At 42.0% G+C, this 19,199-nt stretch overlaps 1 long non-coding RNA gene across 1 annotated transcript in view; it reads left to right on the top strand.

The window, feature by feature from the left end:
• LOC128322149 (uncharacterized) overlaps window positions 1-6,639 on the top strand; it is a 33,470-nt gene extending 26,831 nt beyond the window's left edge. The window contains exon 3 of the long non-coding RNA XR_008305555.1: window positions 5,751-6,639. This is a non-coding gene — a long non-coding RNA (uncharacterized LOC128322149). The remainder of the gene's footprint in view (window positions 1-5,750) is intronic.
• The last annotated feature ends 12,560 nt before the right edge of the window (window positions 6,640-19,199 follow it).

Below are 19,199 nucleotides of genomic sequence, written 5' to 3'. Positions count from 1 at the left end.
TGGTTGGGCTGTTCTGCTGTTGGAGGGCTGGTGCCTCATTGCTGCAATATTTCAAATCTGGTATTAATTTGATATGATAGCACCGCAACTAAAGATTTCTTAAACAAATGGCAGCATTAAATTCAGCTAAGCAGATTAACAATCCAGTAGCAAAAATGTATTGCTCTGATAAAAAGAACACATAAGCCTTATTCAGACGTTACTCCCCCCACCATGGCAGTCACAGCTGGAAAAGCAGGGTGGAAGTCCCACCCAGGATCTTCCTCACAGCTGTCCCTCACTCCCTCTCTTCAACCTGTTAGAGAGCGCAGGAGGGGAGATGTATTTATCTGCCCCAGCAACAGTGGAAGTGCACAGGTAAGGGAGCACGACTAATTGATATTGTCTGGAGACATGGAGTTAATGTTCCATCTTATTTATTTATTATTTCTCTGTGTAAACCACCCTGAGCCATTTCTGGAAGGGCGGTACAGAACTCGAATAAATAAATAAATAAATAAATAAATAATAATAATGATAACTAATAAGAAACTGCAAGAAACATCGAAACACCAAATAAAGAAGAAACAGTGCAATTCTGGGGGAAACTATGGGACAATCCAATAGATTATAATAAAAAAGCAGGCTGGGTGAAAGAGGTTGAAAAATGTAACCAACAAATGCAAGATGTAATCATAACACCAGAATTAATAAGTGAAAGAGCAAAGAAAGAGCGACGATGAACTGCATGGCTTTTGGCTTAAACACCTAACAAGCCTTCATAAACAACTATCAAAGCCTTCATAAACAACTATCAAAACAGTTCAATCACATTTTGCAAGGAGGTGATATTGAACAATGGCTAACAACTGGGAAAACTCATCTCATAATCAAAGACCAAGCAAAAGGTGCAGTTGCAAGTAATTATAGACCGATAACCTGCCTGCCAACCATGTTCAAATTATTAACTGGAATAACAGCAGATGAAGTATTGCAACACTTATTAACTAACAAACAGCTTCCAGTTGAACAGAAAGGAAATTGCCCGAACACCAGAGGCACAAAAGACCAGCTACTGATTGACAAAATGATTTTAGACAATTGCAAGAGAAAAAAAAAACAAATCTAAGTGTTGCATGGATTGACTATAAGAAGGCCTTCGACTCACTTCCTCACACATGGATACTAAAATGTTTAGAAACAACTGGTGTCAACAAAAACATTCAGATATTTATTTTACAAAGCAATGAGCATGTGGAGTACACAGTTAACAATCAATGGCGAGACACTTGGATAGGATAGCATTAGAAGAGACATTTTCCAATGGGACTCACTATCCCCTCTGTTGTTTGTAACAGACATGTTAAATGTCGCCATGACCCCACTTTCACAAATACTAAACAAAACAGGCCTCGGATACCAAACATCTAAAACATCAAGTAAAATAAACCATCTGCTCTGCATGGACGATCTGAAGTTGTATGGAAAGTCCCAGTCAGAAATTGAATCACTGATAAATACTGTCCATATATTCAGTAGCGATATAGCAATGGAGTTTGGACTAGACAAGTGTGCTGCATTAATAATGAACAGAGGGAAAATAAGGAAAACAGAAGGAATAGAACTGCCCAATGGAAGCAAGATCAAGAACCTGGAAGAGAAAGAACATTACAAATACTTGGGCATTCTCCAGGCTGATAACATCGCACACACTGAAGTTAAAAGAAAAATTGGAAGTGAATACATCAAGAGAGTTAGAAAAATCCTCAAGTCCAAACTCAATGGCGGGAACACCATACAAGCCATAAACACCTGGGCTATACCTATTATCAGATACACTGCAGGAATAATAGTCTGGACCCAGGTAGAGCTAGAGATGCTAGATCGTAAGACCAGGAAAATAATGACCATCAATCATGCTCTGCAGCCCCACAGTGATATAAATAGGCTACACCTCCCTCGCAGCTCAGGTGGAAGAGGAATGCTTCAAGTCTATCAAACAGTAGAGGAGGAGAAAAGAGGCCTTGAAGGATATATCAAGGACAGTGAAGAAGATGCACTTCAAATGGTCAATAAAGAGAAAATGTTCAACACCAATGAAACAAAGCAGGCCTACAAGAATGAACAAGTCAAGAACTGAGCAGAAAAATGGAAAAATAAGCCACTGCATGTTCAATATTTGCACAATATAACCAGAAAAAGAATGCCTGAGTTTGTTCTGCAATGAGGAATTTCTGGAAATTAACTACACCAAAACTAAAATCGTGAGATTTGCAAAGAAGCAACGGGTTTTTAGATGGTCCATAGCTGGTGCCAGAGTGGAGCAGGTGAAGTCTTACAGATACCTGGGGGTGGTGTTCCAGTTTAATGGTGGTACCTCTACGCACACCAGTGCCGCTAAATTGAATGCCACTCGATCTTCCATGGCAATCAGGAAATTTTTCTGGGCACAAGGTGGTGGCTATATTCCGGCAGCTAATAAAGCCTTTCAGGCTAAAGTGATACCTCAGCTGCTATATGGGATTCAGGTTAGACCACCAAAAGACTTACAAGCTTTAGAAAAAGTACAATCGGGCTTTCTGAGATCACTATTGGGGGTACCAAAATGTGTCCCGAACTCCTTAATACGGCTGGAGATTGGGCTATGGAAATTGGAGACCAGGGCCTGGCTGCTCATAATCCTGTACTGGATTAAGACTTATCTTTACCCGGCAGGACTTATACCTCATCTCCTAGCCGCTACCCCACAACCCCGTTGGTGTATGATGGTTGAGGAAAGACTCCGGAAGATGGGCTTCTGCCCAGTACAATTGTTAGAACAGGGCGAGTCAACAGCAAGATCCCTAGTCAAACAAAGGCTTAGGGACATAAATTTCCAGGAGGAAAGGGCCTCCGTAAATAGGCTGCTACAATTCCTAAGCACTAAGAAAGACTGGGTCACAGCCTCTTATTTCTATACAATCTATTCACCAAAGCTGCGCTGGGCGTTTACAAGAGCTCGCTTGAATGCTTTACCCTCAGCGATGCTAGTAGGGAAATTTGAGAGAAAACCCTATGAGGAGAGACTATGCCTTTGCGGAGCTGCTCCCAAAACACTGACGCATTTACTGTTACACTGCCCACTTTATACAGATGAAAGAGATTTATTTTTATCTCAGTATCTGAAAAATCTCCAAAGCCACTCAGTGGAGACAATTCTTATATGCTTATTAGAAGACAGGGACCCAACAATATCCCTGGCGGTTGCTAAATTTTGTTACACATTGACCAAACTAAGAGAAGCTAGAGCACAGCAATTGGTTACTGTCAAAGATTCCTGATTTTATATATTTGATGACATTTTAGACTTTGTCTCCATTATTTTCTTTTTACTGTGTATATTCTGCGTATATTGATGTTTGATCTAAGATCGTAAATAAACAACTAACTAACTAACCAGAAAATCAAACATCACCAAGACCTGGCAGTGGCTTAAGAATGGCAACTTGAAGAAAGAAACAGAGGGTCTAAATTTGGCTGCACAAGAACAGGCACTAAGAACAAATGCAATAAGAGCCAAAGTCAAAATATCAACAACAGCAAGTGCCACCTTTGTAAAGAAGCAGATGAAACCGTGGACCACCTAATCACCTGTTGTAAAAAGATCGCACAGACTGACTACAAACAAAGGCATGACAAGGTAGCTGGGATGATACACTGGAACATCTGCAAAAAATACAAGCTACCTGTAGCCAAGAATTGGTGGGACCATAAAATTGAAAAAGTTGTAGAAAACGAAGATGCAAAAATATTATGGGACTGCCAACTACAAACAGACAAACATCTGCCACACAACACACCAGATATAACTGTAGTCAAGAAGAGAGAAAAATAAAAAGAAAGAAAAACAAAAAGTTAAAATAATTGACATAGCAATACCAGGGGACAGCAGAATAGACGAAAAAGAAATAGAAAAAATCACCAAACACAAAGATCTACAAACTGAAGTTGAAAGGCTATGGCAGAAAAAGACCAAAATAATCCCAGTGGTAATTGGCGCCTTAGGTCCAATTCCAAAACAACTTGAAGAGCTTCTCAACACCATAGGGGCCACAGAAATCACCATCAGCCAATTACAAAAAGTAACTTTACTGGGAACAGCCTATATTCTACGACGATATCTATAATAACAGCAACAACAATCACAATAAAATTCTGGCATCCCAGGTCCTTGGGAAGGACTCGATGTCTGGGTAAAACAAACCAGTCAATAACACCTGTCTGACTGTGTAAACAATAATAATAAAGTAATCTATTTAGGAGATCCATCCAGGAGATAGAGAAGACCTACATGCTTGTTTGCCAGCTTCATACAGGAAGTGTGGGAAGGGGAGAAGATGTAAGTCTTTCTCTCTGGTGGGGGAATGAAACCTGCGACTATCAGTCTAAGAGGAATCAGAGTAGAGAAAGTATGGTCAGAGGGGGAATGCCCTTACTGGCTACTCTATCCCTAATGCCCCTAGTGGTCAAAAGGGTGGCTGGTGCTAAGAGTCAACGAGGGACCTGCTGTAACCGTGAGGGAAGGTGCTTCCATGATCAAAGAGATTATGGCAGCCCAGAAAGTTATGGAAGAGTCTTCCCTCATGGTTATAGTGGGTCCCTCTGTAGACAACCATCACTGTAACCATGAGTGGCTGAAGAAAGGGGCTGAATGACAGCTCTTGATCAGATTATTGGCACTTTCTTCCTGCTTTCCAGCTGTAGGTGTGAGTGCTGTCTGAACCTCTGAATGAGGCTACAGAAATGTCTTAACACAACATCAATCCATGTATAAAACAAATATTTCAGGTGCAAAATAAATTACCTAGATGGTATATTTACCCATTTTACCCATTTAGTCAACACTAAACATTAGAAAGTACCTTAATAGTTAGTTAATTATAATCTAAGTATGTTTACTCAGGTCATACTGAAGTCTCCAGAAGTTCTCCCTTCCCCCGCCAGCCTCCATTTATGTACAAATTGCCCAGTTTGGGCCAGCCCTCCATTTTGGCAGCCATTTTGGAGGCTGACATGCATGCCCAATGGGCCTCTGCATGGCCTGACCCGGCCATGACGAGGCCCATTGGACATGCTTCCATGTCCACAGCTGTGCATGTATCAATTTGACTTTCATATATGTCAGCCAATTAAAATGTTAAGAAGATGTTCCCTGTCCTCAAAAGATTCACGGTCTGAAAAGGCACACAAAGTAAATACCAGCAACAGCCACTGGAAGGATGCTGTGTTCAGATTGAAAAGGCCATGATCAAACAAGATTCTTTTTGTACAGTGTTTTTTTTAAATTTTATTTTATTTTATTTACTTATATTTCTATGCCACCCTATATAGACATCTCTAGGTGGTATACACACACTTTAAGTGGCGCAGTGGGGAAATGCTTGACTAACAAGCAGAAGGTTTCCAGTTCGAATCCCTGCTGGTACTATATTGGGCAGCAGCAACATAGGAAGATGCTGAAAGGCACCATTTCACACTGCGTGGGAGATGGCAATGGTAAACCCCTCCTGTATTCTACTAAATAAAACCACAAATCGACTTGACGGCACACTTTACCTTTACCTTTAGGTGGTGTACTAGGTTAAAACATAGCAAATGTAAAACAATATAAAATAGTTAAAATTCACAAAACACGTAAAACCAATGGATAGCACTGGTAAAACTGGTAAAAATTCTGAAGCTCAGTTGTGAAAAATACCTGACCAAACTCTCTATAACCTTTGTTTCCACAGATGCAGTAAAAACTACTGAGAACTGTGAAACCTAGCTGATTAGGAAACAGAGACGGAAGTATTTATTTTGGTCAATGCAGCCAATAGTAGCATCATAATGAAATCCATTGGTTCTCCAGGGAGAAGCTGAAATTCAAAAAGCATTTCAGGATTCTTCTCAAGAAGAAACACAGGAGAGTCTTCTACAACAGTTTTTCCATATTCCCAAGCTGGACTGGCCCACTGCATCAAGATATCAGGTTCTGCAGAATTCACTTGTTTATGGAAACAGGGATGATAAGATAACTTAAATAAAGACCTCAGTGAAGGATTGGGTAATATCAACAAAATTATGAAGGAAGTTTTCTCTCCCTCTGCCGATCTCTGATCCATAGAAAAGGGGTATAAAAGAAGCAGGGGGAAATGAAATGCATGCTCTAAGGCTTTCATTTGAGATAAGAATATCAAGCTAACCCCTTAGCTGTCTTTCTGGTTTTCCTGTTATATTCTTTCCAGTGTTTGGCAACTGTCTTTTGAAGAATCCTGCATTTTCACTTGTTAGTTTAGGCCATAAATTAATTTAGGATGCTGGACATGATGTTTTAAAGTTAAGGCTTGCATTCAGTTGTATTTCACAATCTGCTATTCATCATAGTTTTGATTTGCCCAGAATGATATTGTCCAGATAAAGTATAGAACTGTCTTTCCATTGTCTTAGTATCATGTATCCCTTGTTTGCTTTGAGTGTTTATTGATGTATTGCCCCATGATTTATTGTTTTATTGTTCCTTTTAGTCATTTGCTTTCACCTCCTTCTTATATATTGTGCCAATAAGCCATGGTGTTTTGTCCCAGTTACATTTCTGAGTCATGTGTTCATTTGAGCTTGTGTGTTCCTTACAGGTTTGGCATTTCTTCAGCAGGACAATAAAGGTCCAGATTAACAATGCTTATCCTAAAAGCTCTACTCTTAACTCTGAGTAATGGCCAGTACAACAAAATAAATAAATAAATGCCAGAACAGTAAAGCTCCATGTGGTGTCTCTTCTCTTCCCTGTTACTTCTCTTTTTTTCTATTAAAAACACATCTCCATTAAAAACACATTTCTTATTTCGGATCTTTCACTCTGCCTTCCTTCTCTATTAGGAAGGAAAGAAGAAAAGCACTATAGTGTCATTTCACATTCCTCTCTCTGCAAGCCATCAATGGGAAAAGTACTAGGTGGAGTACTAGGAGAGGAGTACAATGGAGAGGAGAGCTGGTCTTGTGGTAGCAAGCATGACTTGTCCCCTTAGCTAAGCAAGGTCTGCCCTGGTTGCATATGAAAGGGAGACTAGAAGTGTGAGCACTATGAGATCTTCCCCTAAGGGGATGGAGCTGCTCTGGGAAGAACAGAAGGTTCCAAGTTCCCTCCCTGGCTTCTCCAAGATAGGGCTGAGAGAGATTCCTGCCTGCAAGCTTGGAGAAGCCGCTGCCAGTCTGTGAAGACAATACTGAGCTAGATAGGCCCATGGTCTGACTCAGTATATCGCAGCTTCCTATATTCCTTCCTATGTCCTATGTTCCTAGGACAGCTGGTCTTGTGGTAGCAAGTATGCTTTGTCCCCTTAGCTAAGCAGGGTCCACCCTGGTTGCATATGAATGGGAGACTTGATGTGTGAGCACTGTAAGATATTCCCTTAGTGGATGCAGCTGCTCTGGGAAGAGCAGAAAATTCCAAGTTCCCTCCCTGGCATCTCCAAAACAGGGCTGAGAGAGGTTCCTGCCTGCAACCTTGGAGAAGCTGCTGCCAGTCTGTGCAGACAATACTGAGCTAGATGGACCTATGGTCTGACTCAGTATATGGCAGCTTCCTATGTTCCTAAGTTGCCACCCCTTAGAACTGTCCCTCAATCTGCTGCCTGAATAACACATTTCATCCTGCTTCATGGTGGGGCTGGCCTTGATCATCTAACACATATCTAATATATATAATTTCCTGTGTGTGCCATAGGTTGGTAACTCATCCTCCAAAACCCTTACTTCTCCTTACCTTCTGTGATATTCAAGGATTTAGAATATTCAAACTGGGTGTATACTCCATACCTTTAATGAAAACAGCTGCTCAAAAGCTTAATTACACTTAAAATAAATACCATCATTTTCATTGGAGGGCTGGGCCTCTGAAAAGGCATGTAGGCAGTGATGTTGCTGCTGTTAGGATGCTTGTAGATACAAGTTGCTTTCTGAGTGTCACACCCATTTTTCAGTGGCTTAACTGGTTACTGGACTGCTTCTGGACTAGATTCAAGGTGCTGGTCTTGACCTTTAAAGCCCTACATGGCTTGGGACAAGGGTACTTATCAGACTGCATTTGACTATATGAACCTGCCAGGCCCTCTATTCAGAATCTTAGGCCCTGCTCATGGTGCTGCCATTAACGGACATCTGTCTGGTGGGAACCAGAGACAGGGCCTTTCTGGTTGTGGCCCTTCCCGGAAGAGCTTTGCTATTCTCCATCCCTCAGCATTTTAAAAAAACAACAACTGAAGACACATCTTTTTAGAGAGGCTTTTAAATACCTTATCCTCTGCATTTATCTGGTTGTTGTTGGTTTTTCTGTAGTGTTTAGATTTCCATTGATACCTTTTAATTTTAATTATTTTAAACTTGTTATTTTATTTGCGGTTTTAGCCAGGGCTTTTAAACTTTGTAATCTTATTAACTTTTATTCTATATTGTATTCTATAGTGTATCTTATTCTATAATTTATCTATTTTCGTAAAGTTGTAAGCCCTCCCCCCCTGCCCCCAGCAATAGTGAGGTATAAATATTTTAAAATAATAAATAAATAATAATAATGTTTTACTTTTCTGTGTTTCATGTCACCACCTTCTTTCCTTTTCACAATTCTCATGTCAACCAGCAACATCTGCTGGTTGTCTAGAAAACTCCATAATTAATACTCCAAATCAGTAAAAAAGATACTGGGGGGGTGGGGGGAAGCAAAAATAAGCCACAACACATACAAGCAAAAACTGTCACCGACAGCCAAAGGGAATGCCAAGAAGGCAGAAGTGGTGGGAAAGATGAGGTGAAAGGAAAGAAAGTAGAATGGAGAAGTGGAAGGCGAAAACAAATTGACAACAACAAAAACCAAGTGCAGAGGAGAGGGAGGAGAAGGAAGTTCTTCTCCCAGCACAAAAAAGGAAACATAATTAGAAATGGAGAAACATAGGAATACTATGGATATTAAATGTGAGGAATGCATGTGCCCTGATCAGGCATGAGGGCGCATGCATGCCTCTCATTTTATATACTGCTCATGTGGCACTGGGACGTTTGCCTCTTTCCTCATTCAAGCAAGCAGAGAGGTGACTGAACTTTCTAGTGCTGTGGGAGCTGGATACTGAATGAGAGGCACGCATGCACCCTTATTTAGTATCCAGCTCACCCAGTCCTAGTCACCTGTCTAAAGTTGGATACTAAATGAGAGGCACGTGTGTGCCCTTTTTAGGCATTAGAGTGTGTCTGTGCCTTCCTCTTATTTATTTGTTTATTTGTCAGATTTGTACACTGACCCAAAATTCCATTTCTGGGCGGCACACAACAACATAAAAAGTTTAAAAAAAAAAACCCACAGAAATAAAACCCTTACAACAGTTTTAAATCCACAATTAAATTAAAAGGCTTGGGTGAAAAGGTAGGTCTTCAAAGATTTATTAAAAGATGTCAGAGATAGGGAGGCTCTCATCTCAACAGGGAGTGCATTCCAGAGCCTTGGGGCAGCAACAGAGAAGGCCCGCCACAGTTTTCCCACCAGATGCTGGTGGAAGCTGCAGACTGAACTCCCTGGATGATCCCAATGGGTGATGGGGCTAATAGTGAAGAAGATATTCTCTTAAAGAGCCTGGGCCTAAGCTTAGCATCCAGCTTGCGTGGCGTTGGGAAATTTGGTCACCATTCTTATCACTGGAAGGAGGGAATCTTAGTGCTGTGTGCTGGATACCCAGTGGGGTGGGGTGGGGTGGCAGCAAAGGAGTAGTTCTACTCATTCCCATCCCCACACCCTCCTAGGGACAGCCTTGCTCTTTTTTAAAAAAATCGAGATATTGGTTCTATTAACATGATAATTTATAATTAATTCAACGATATTTAGCCATCTACAAAGATAAAATAAGAAACAAAAAAAATTACATAAAGAGTCCCTCATGGCCAGTTTAATAAATGAAATCCCTACATTTTTAAATTTAAAGCATATTACATTGTGGCACCAACACCCTCTAGCAACTGTGGGAAATGACAGAACAGCCTAGTTCTATATTATTTTCCTTTGAACATGCAAATCAAATGGATATTGTATATTCATCTTTCCCTCCCTCTTTTTTTAAGGAATTGAATATGTTGACTGCTTGATTTTGAGTCTTTTATTAGTACAAAAAGATTTGGGGAAGAAAAAAATGACAGGAAATCAGGCAGAGAAGTATTTTTCCATTAATGGAAAAATCACTTCTAAATCATTCATCAGTGGTTAAAGGTTCTTAGACATTACCTTTCCTTATATTCAATCCAAGATACTAGGTTCGTATATTAATCTTATCCCTTCAAAGTAGCATCAGATATATCATATATTCAGATTTTATCCTGTCACTCTTGATAATATGAAAGCCATTAGTTTCCTGAGAACTGCTAGAATCAAAATCTATATCACAAAAAGGAACTTAAAGTTGCCTTGCAGATACAATCTTAAATCATTTAGTGAGTGGAAGAAGGATGTCTCTGTGGAATATAGAAACCTGTAGATTTGCATAAAGGAGTTGCAGAAGCAGCATGTTGGATTGAGCCCAAAGTCACATGTAATGTGGCTGCTTCACATAAAGACATGTTTTGCACAATTATTATTACCCACTACCTTTTTGATGGGGGTGGGTGGGGGAAAAGTATGATTTGGGCCTTCATATGTCCAGGCCTCCATGTATAGAGTCCACACACTAGACATTATTTTATGTGCCTACTAAAGAAGTGTATAAGTGTCCAGTCCACTGGAAACAAATTATCAGTGGAAGAATATGAGCTGGCCCATTGTTTTGCAAGTCAGCTTGGAACATTCTGGAAAGAGGTCATCTGTGGATGACTCTGTCCACAGTGACCCTGGCTTTTGATGGCTCAGATTGATGTTGCCCAGTGAACTCTGAGCCAAGATTTTTCCGCACATGGCATCCTGATGGCCCATGTTATAGTCCCCCTTCCCAAACAAACCTCTGCACCACAATGTGATTATGCGTTTGCAACAGATTGATCTCATAGGTTTGCATTCTGGTTATCCAGGGAACTAAAGTGTGAGCTGAATAGGTTTTTTTTTTTTTTAACCATGTACTTCTGGAGACTTGTGGTCTCCTAGCTAATCCCACTCATGACTCCTGTAGATATATCATTTTGGTAGTGTGATTACTGTATACATAAGCAAAATGAGCATCTGTCTTTTGTAACAATTTCCTACTTCACTTTAGAAGAGAAGGCCTTAATAAAGAGAGCCTTTACATTTAAGTCCCTTATTCTGATAATTTTGAACAGACAAAAAGAGGATGTTAGCTTTTTCCTATGCTTGTTTCTCAGTTTCCTCCATGTTTCTGCCTCCGGCTACAAAACTTGGACTTCATAGAAGGTCATGGTGAAAAATTCATATCTGCTCGGGAAAGCATTTTGCTTCCCCCAAGAACTACTTATACTTCAAGATTAACATTTAGTTCTCACGAAGAGCAGATGAGATGGTAAACATGTGTTTCTGGATTGTAAACATCCCTGGACAGAAAAGATCAGCAGGGTTCGAGGCTAGTTCTCTCCCTAACATGCTATTCGAGCATGTACTAGAATCTTTTGCTATAGGGGATTGCAGGGACAGTGGAAGGGATAAGTCAGGTCAGGCATGGACCCAAAGGCTTACTCCCCACCTGGATGATCTGGATCGTCTCCTGCTGCCACAAACCTTCCCACTGGGCCCTAGCTTACCAGGTAGTGGTGGAGAATAGCAGCAATAATGGCACAATTTAAAACGCGTTATAGCTTGCCCTTCTGGCACAGGGCTAGAGCAGCAATACAGAAGAAGGAACAGCCATCCACTCTCCTTTTGCCTTTCCCAAGCTGCAGGCTAACACACAATCCAAAATTGGGAGCTCACACACAATCCATAGAGGAAGTGGGGACCCAGCTCATGTGCACACCCTCACTGAGTGCCTGTCCCCCCCATACCATGGGGGTCCCTGCCACCCACCACTGCAGTACTGGATCCATCCACTGCCTGATTAGCTTTCCTTGGCAGCTGGCAGATGCACAAGGCCATCAGCGGGGGAGGACCCATCACACAATCAGAATTCCAGCACAGAACCTTTGCCCCAGGGACCCCTAGCACCAATCTTGGTTGAACATTTAATCAAAAGAGTCTCGCCCTTTCTACAAATGGCTGTTCTTGAATCCTAAAAAATTTCTGTACACGCAGACAAATTTAGAGAGAGTTGAACTGGTTGGGTATCTTATCAGAAAGCGGATAACATCTCTGAATGCCTCTACATAAAGAACCTCCGGCAAGTAGAGTTCTTTAGCACAGCAAGGAGGAGGCTGGGTTATTCTTCCTAATGTGCAGGAGGTTGATTGTTTTGTAACATAGGGAATCCTCAAAAATGTTATTTCTTACCCGCTTAAGATTCTATCATGTCATTCTGCTGCATATGTAGGTCAGGCTTAAGTCTCCTGGCAGACTGAAGGAAAAGGAGTGGCCAGAGCCATGGTATGCCTTATGTTCTCCCAAGCAAAGAAGCCCAAGGAAGCAGAAAACCCATGAAAAACAGATGAGCTGCTTACTTTTATCTTTGGTCTTGCTAATCAGATAAGCAAGGTAGCAGGATGAAGTTTGGCAAGCTGCTCTCATTCTACTGTTCATCGCTGCACTTCTTGACCAACTTGAAAAAAATACATTCAAAATGAATGAGCCTAGAAGGTTCCAGTAGGAGATCTTATAAACCATAGCAACTGCTCATGCCACTTAGGGATTCTTAACCCACATTTTCAGTGGACACATGACCCTTATAGACATTCTATTTGGGTAGAACACAAACATGTGTAGAGAAGTGGCATTAGGGCAGTGCACACTACCATAAATGGAGTTGGACAAACATCTTACCGAGCTTTGAGAGCTGTAAGTGCTCACAGTTTTGGATTGTGTGTGAGCTGCAAACTAGGTAGGAGGATGGGTAAGTGATCATGTGGGAGGTACATGCAGGCTCTGACAGCATTGTCCTCCCCAGCACTTTTACTCAACAAATTACTTAGAATTAGCTGACCCCGTACAGAGCATCCATGCAGTTGTGAGCCTGAGCCTGTGGCATCCCTCCGCAGTGCTCTCGCTCGCTCCCCCTGCAGCGCTCTCGCTCTCTCTCCCCCCCCCCCGGAGCACTCTCCCCCACCCGGAGTGCTCTCGCTCACTCCCCCCCTTCTTGGTTGTGGCTGCAGCATTGCTGCCGCCTACTGGCCAGGCTACAGCCCCCTATCCCCAGAGACCTCCCCACCCTCATCCGAGCCCCGCTCCTGCTCCTCCCCACAGAAGCAGCAGCAGTGGTTGACCGGGCCATTCCTCGCTGCTGCCACCACCATGGCTGCTCGTAACAGTTGCATTCCAACTGATCTTAACCATCACAGGCTCCTCCTCCCTATCTGCATATGGAATCCCCACTGCCCAATCACCATGGTGCTTCTGCTCTCACAGGCTCCTTCTCCCTATCTGCATATGGAATCCACACTGCCCAATCAGGTTCTTCTGCTTGCAAACTCTGTCAGCCAATCGCCTCCTTTCTACTACATCCCCACGCATGGCCCATCTTGGAGAATTAATAATATAGATGGAGGAAACGCCATTGAAGCCTGTGCCCACCTGCCACGTGATCACTTTTCCCTCCTCCTTCCTACTGACAGGATGCTTCCTCCTTAGTCAAATGTGTTGATTAACTCACCTCACACATGTACCCCTTTTGATGTTACTTTAAATATTCTTTTGTTTTAATTAATTTAATTGCTGTCTCACACAAGTAGAACTAACTCTTTCACTAACTCCTGACTTCTAACATTCTTGGGACAAGGCAGGAGAAGATGTAGATTGGTTTTGGGGAATGACAATAGAACAATACTCTGCTAACAGGAGAGACCCTGTTTACCCTGGACTGACCAAATATCCTGAGCTAATTTTGGTAATTAAAAGACAATATTCAGAGGATAGCAGGAATAGACGCCTTTTGTGATCCAGAAGACTCAAATGAACATCAAAGGATGGAACCACTATAAGAAGGAGTCTCTGGACATGGCAGACTAGCAATCTTGTGCCTACAAGCAAGATCTGCTCATGAGCAATCCAAGGGTTTGCTGCCCAAGCCACAGGGCTAGAAGCACAGGGGCTTATCTAGGGTAGGGCAGGCAGGGCACGTGCCCTAGGCGCCACTAGAAGGGGGGCGCCATTTTTGAAAATTAAAAAAAAATTAAAAATGGCCACCAAAAACAAAATGGCCACCATGCATGCTCAAATGGCCTCTGTGAGGCCCTAGGCCATGCCAGGACTCGCAGAGGCCATCTGAGCATGTGTGGAGGCCATCTTGTTTTCAGCAGCCATTTTTTTTAAAAAAGGTTATTTTAAAAAATGGCCACTGCACATGCTCAAATGGTCCCTGTGAGGCCGTAGAGGCCAGTGGGGGGGGAACCTTTAGAGACCCCCTCACGGCCTTTAGGAAGCCCCCCAAAGGGGCTACAGGTTAAAAAAAATTAAAAATTTTTAATATGATATAAGTCACTATACACATATTCAGATTGGCACTATGTACAGAGAATCAGGGCTTGTGAATACTGAGCTGAAGCTTATGAGCTAGGATTGTATTCATTTGCTCTTATTTTGCTTCTTGTGATAAATGAGTTAAATGTGATGTCTTAATAATATGGCTATTAATGGTGAGTTTTGTCTTTGAATCAGTGTGAAATCCTTAGTATTAAGGCCCACTGGGAGTTTCTTGCTCTCTTTCTCTCATTTTAACTGTCTTTCTGAAAGACTAGAATATATTCCAAGCAGTGACACAGTTTACTCTGCATATCCTTTAATTATTTTCAGAGTATCTGGGAAAAGTCAAATTCTCCATTGATTTTTAAAACGTATGTAATAGTGATGCTACAATGCATAGTAGAGAATTAGACAGGCACTTCTGTTTAGTTTCCAAGCACACCTCCACATAGTATTTGGATATTTCACGAGCCCCAGCATACTGAAATTTGTAGTTTTCCAGCATTTTTGGTCTGGCTACATCCACTGCTAAATAGTTTTTGAAAGATTAAAAGATTAATGAGCTTAACTTGTATTTTTCAGGTGATATTATGGTAAAGTTATCTGAAAGATGGGTGTTAGATATTTGGACAGGGGGCACAATTTCAGTGCTTGCCCTATGTGCTATTTTCCCTAGATACGCCTCTGTAGAGGCAGGAACTCTTTCCATGGGAGAAGGGACTGTTTGTGACCTCTGCTGCAAAGTGAGAAGTCAAGACTTCCCCAGCCATGGTGCTCTGACTCTCAGCCATGCTCTGAGCAAACTGCATGCTTGATCTAAAAGCTCCTGTCCCCAGCCAAAAGCTTCTCTCCTTCAGCTGAAAGATACACCATTCTCAAGCCTCTGATCTGGGTAATATGCTGCTTCCACAAGCCTTGGATCCCTCCATCCTTTCCCCTTCTTCTCCTTTCCCCTTGTCCCTCTACTAATTCCTGATCTCCCCAAACCACAGCAGCCCTCAGCCTTCCTTACCTCCCCCCCCCCTTTCCATCTATATCTGAATTGTATTAGGCTCTAGGAAGATTTAATACACACAAATATGTTAATTAGGAACACTGGGTGAATATTGTTGCTGGCTATGGTTGAAATACTGTTAGTAATATTGATAGAATGTTCCGCTTTCTGCTCAGCTAGATTGATGTTGTTATTCCTTTATACTCAATCAAGCCCATTGAATCATTTTGGATTGGTTTGATCTCCTTTCTTCCTTGCGCCCAGACAGGGGCGTAACTACCATTAGGCAAGGGGAGGCGGCTGCCTGGGCCCCCCCATGCCTCGAGGGCCCCCCCGAGGCAAGTCACATGTGAGTGTGTGTGTGTATCAGCGAGGGGCCCATTTTAAAATTTTGTCTCTGGGCCCACTCCAGCCTCGTTACGCCCCTGAGCCCAGATCCTACATGGTCACTATATTAAAAGAACTTGGTCACTTGGTGACACTTATGAGACAGGCCTAATTTTGTATGCTAGCTAATGAGCATATTTAGTATATAAATCAGGCCTGGACCACAACATCGGTTTTGCCTGCCTGTGAGAATTGCCAGGAGCTGTGCAGCTCCCAGTGGTGGGATGGTGGCAAACCCTCAAGGGAGCCACAGCTGTTAGCCACACACCAGCAGCCTCCAGGCTGGCATCAATAGACTTCCCATAATGTACAGCACAAACATGCAGTGCATTATGGGAGTTCTGGGGGCCTCCTGGACAGAAGCAAGCAATTTTCTGGGCAGCTGATCCACCCACCCAGCAACCTGGAGAAGATCATCTGCAGGGGAGTTAAGCTTTTCGAGGTTTACTCCCCTCTCCTCTTAAAGCCCTTCTCACAGATCATGAGAAAGGGCTCAATGTCTGAATAATGTGTGGGATGAACGTGCATACATTATCATGGGCAATGACACCTCTATCCTATAACACTCGGGGGGGGGGGGGGTGGTACCTAGCGTCTTTTTTTTAGTGGTTGCCTGGTTTTACTGTTTTTATTTATATGCCCTGCTCCTGCTCTATGTTATTTGGTTTTGTTTCTATGTGCTTTTTTATCATGCACTTTTTAATTTTAGATTATATTTTTATTTTGTCATTAGCTGCTTATATACGCTGAATATATCATATAAAACAACAACAACACAGCCAAAAGATTCTCATGTTTATGTTTTGGCAAGTCTCTAAGGAAATCTCTCTCCTCCTGCACCTGAGGTCCTAACATGATGTGCAGACGGTGCTCCAAGTTTATCTGAGAATATAATGGAACTACAGTTGCCATTGAACTTTGCATGAAGCAAAGCCAAATTTGTTAAGACAAATTTGGTGGCAAAACATCTGAGGAATTTCAAGGAATGCAAAATCATTCTGGTAAGACTAGTGACATTTCTTAGGAGGGTGTTGTTTTCCACATCCTTCGATAAGCCATAATAGGGCATGGGAATCAAGCTACTACTACTACTATGAATATTTATATACCGCTCTTCAACCAAAGCTCTCAAAGCAGTTTACATAAAAAATAAATAAGACACAAATAAGATGACCCTCTGTCCCCAAAGTGCTCACAGTCTAAAAAGAATCTTAAGGCAGGTACCAGCAACAGCCACTGTAAAGATGCTGTGCTAAGATTTGATAGGGTCACTAGTTCTCCCCCTGCTAAATATGAGAATCACCACTTGAAAAGGTATCTCTTTGCTCAGTTAGCAGGGGTAAAAATGTGGAAAGTATTTTGATGGAGCTAGGTGGTGGTCGTGGAAGATGTCAAGTGGTGCTTACATAGAAGCTGTTGCAAAAGTACAGCAATCAAACAACATAAGCATTCCATCTTATTATTTATTTATTTACTTACTTATTACATTTATAAACCATCCCATCCAAAGGCTCTGGGCGGTGTACAACAAATTTAAAAAGACTTAAAAACACACACCATTTAAAACACAGTGCTAAAAACATGATAAAAACAATTTTAAAACAATTTTAAAATCATTTAAAAATAATTAAAATACTATAAAAAACAATTTACAAACCTTGGAAGGCCAGGCCAAACAAGTATGTTTTTAGGGCTCTCTTAAAGGCCAATAGCGAGCTTAAACTGCGGATATCTGCCAGAAGTGCATTCCAAAGGCCAGGAGCAGCTATAGAAAAGGCCCGGTGGCAACTACAGATGTACTGGTGGCAACTGGAGAAGGATCTCTCCAGATGACCTCAAATGAGCGATGGAGATCATATCGAAGAAGGCACTCTCTAAGGTAGCCCTTAGCCGTTCAGAGCTTTAAAGTTAATAACCAGCACTTTGTATTTCTCCTGGAAACATATTGGCAACCAGTGCAACTGTTTTAAGACAGGCATAATGTGGTCTCTCCGGGTTACCCCAGAGACCAATCTGGCTGCCGCATTTTGAACTAACTGAAATTTCCGAACTACGTACAAAGGCAGTACCACGTAGAACACATTGCAGTAGTGGAGCCTGGAGGTTACCAGCTGATGCATCACTGTTTTGAGGTCGTTCTCTTCAAGGATTGGATGCAGCTGTCGAATCAACCAAAGTTGATAGAAAGAGCTCCTGGCCATAGTCTCCACCTGAGATACTAGGGTGAGGCCAGGATCCAAGAGCATTCCCAAGCTATGTACCTGTTCCTTCTGGGGGAGTGTAACCCCATCCAGCACAGAAAGATCTAACTCATCCCTTAAATTCTGATCCCCCACCATAAGCACCTCCGCCCTGCTTGAATTCAGCTAAGCTTCAATTTGTTATCCCTCATCCAGCCCATTACTGCCCGTAGGCAGGCATTTAGGGAGTGAATGCCATTTCATGATGATGATGATGATGAGGAGGAGGAGGAGGAGGAGGAGGAGGAGGAGGACTAGATTTGGGTGTCATCAGCATACTAATAACATCCTGCACCAAATCTCCTGATGACCTCACCCAGTAGTTTCATATAAATATTAAAAAGCATTGGTGACAGAATGGAGCCCTGAGAGACTCCATATAATAGCTCCCATTTCAAAGAGCAACCATCACCAAGCTCCACCATCTGGAATGTGCCTGAGAGATAGGAGCAGAAACACTGCAAAGCAGTGCTTCCTATCCCCAATTCCCACAGGCGATCCAGAAGGATAACATGGTCGATGGTATCAAATGCCACTGAGAGATCCAAAAGAACCAACAGAGTCACACTACCTCTGTCGATTCCCTGGTAAAGGCTGTCCATCAGGCCAACCAAGGCAGACTCAACCCCATAGCCTGCTCTAAAACCAGTTTGAAATGCTGGTCTTGGACCGTAATAAAGATGATTAATTGACTGAACAACATAAACAACAACAAATAAACATATAAAACCAGGAGGAACTATCACCATTATGGGGGAGGGGGGTGCGCAGAGAATTAACCCACATGGAAGTTTCTGATGAGCTTTAAATGTTACAACTATTCCCTTGAATTCAGGCTGGCATCAATTGTTTTGAAAGTAATAACATTTACATATGAGCTAACAGACTTGCCATCCTCTTTGTAAGTCTCTTGGCCGCTTCACTATTAGACAGAATATAAGCAAGCACATCGTTTCTTTTTGATGCCTCCCTGTTTAAAAATAAGTCAATAAAAATGTTGGATCACAGTTGGTATTTGTTCTTATGATGTTCTGTAACTACACAAGAGTCTGAATGA

This window comes from Hemicordylus capensis, chromosome 4 (assembly GCF_027244095.1).
Source record: "Hemicordylus capensis ecotype Gifberg chromosome 4, rHemCap1.1.pri, whole genome shotgun sequence".
Lineage (NCBI taxonomy): Eukaryota > Metazoa > Chordata > Lepidosauria > Squamata > Cordylidae > Hemicordylus > Hemicordylus capensis.
Note: the sequence above shows the minus strand (reverse complement) of the source record. Positions and strands in the feature narration are given on the sequence as shown.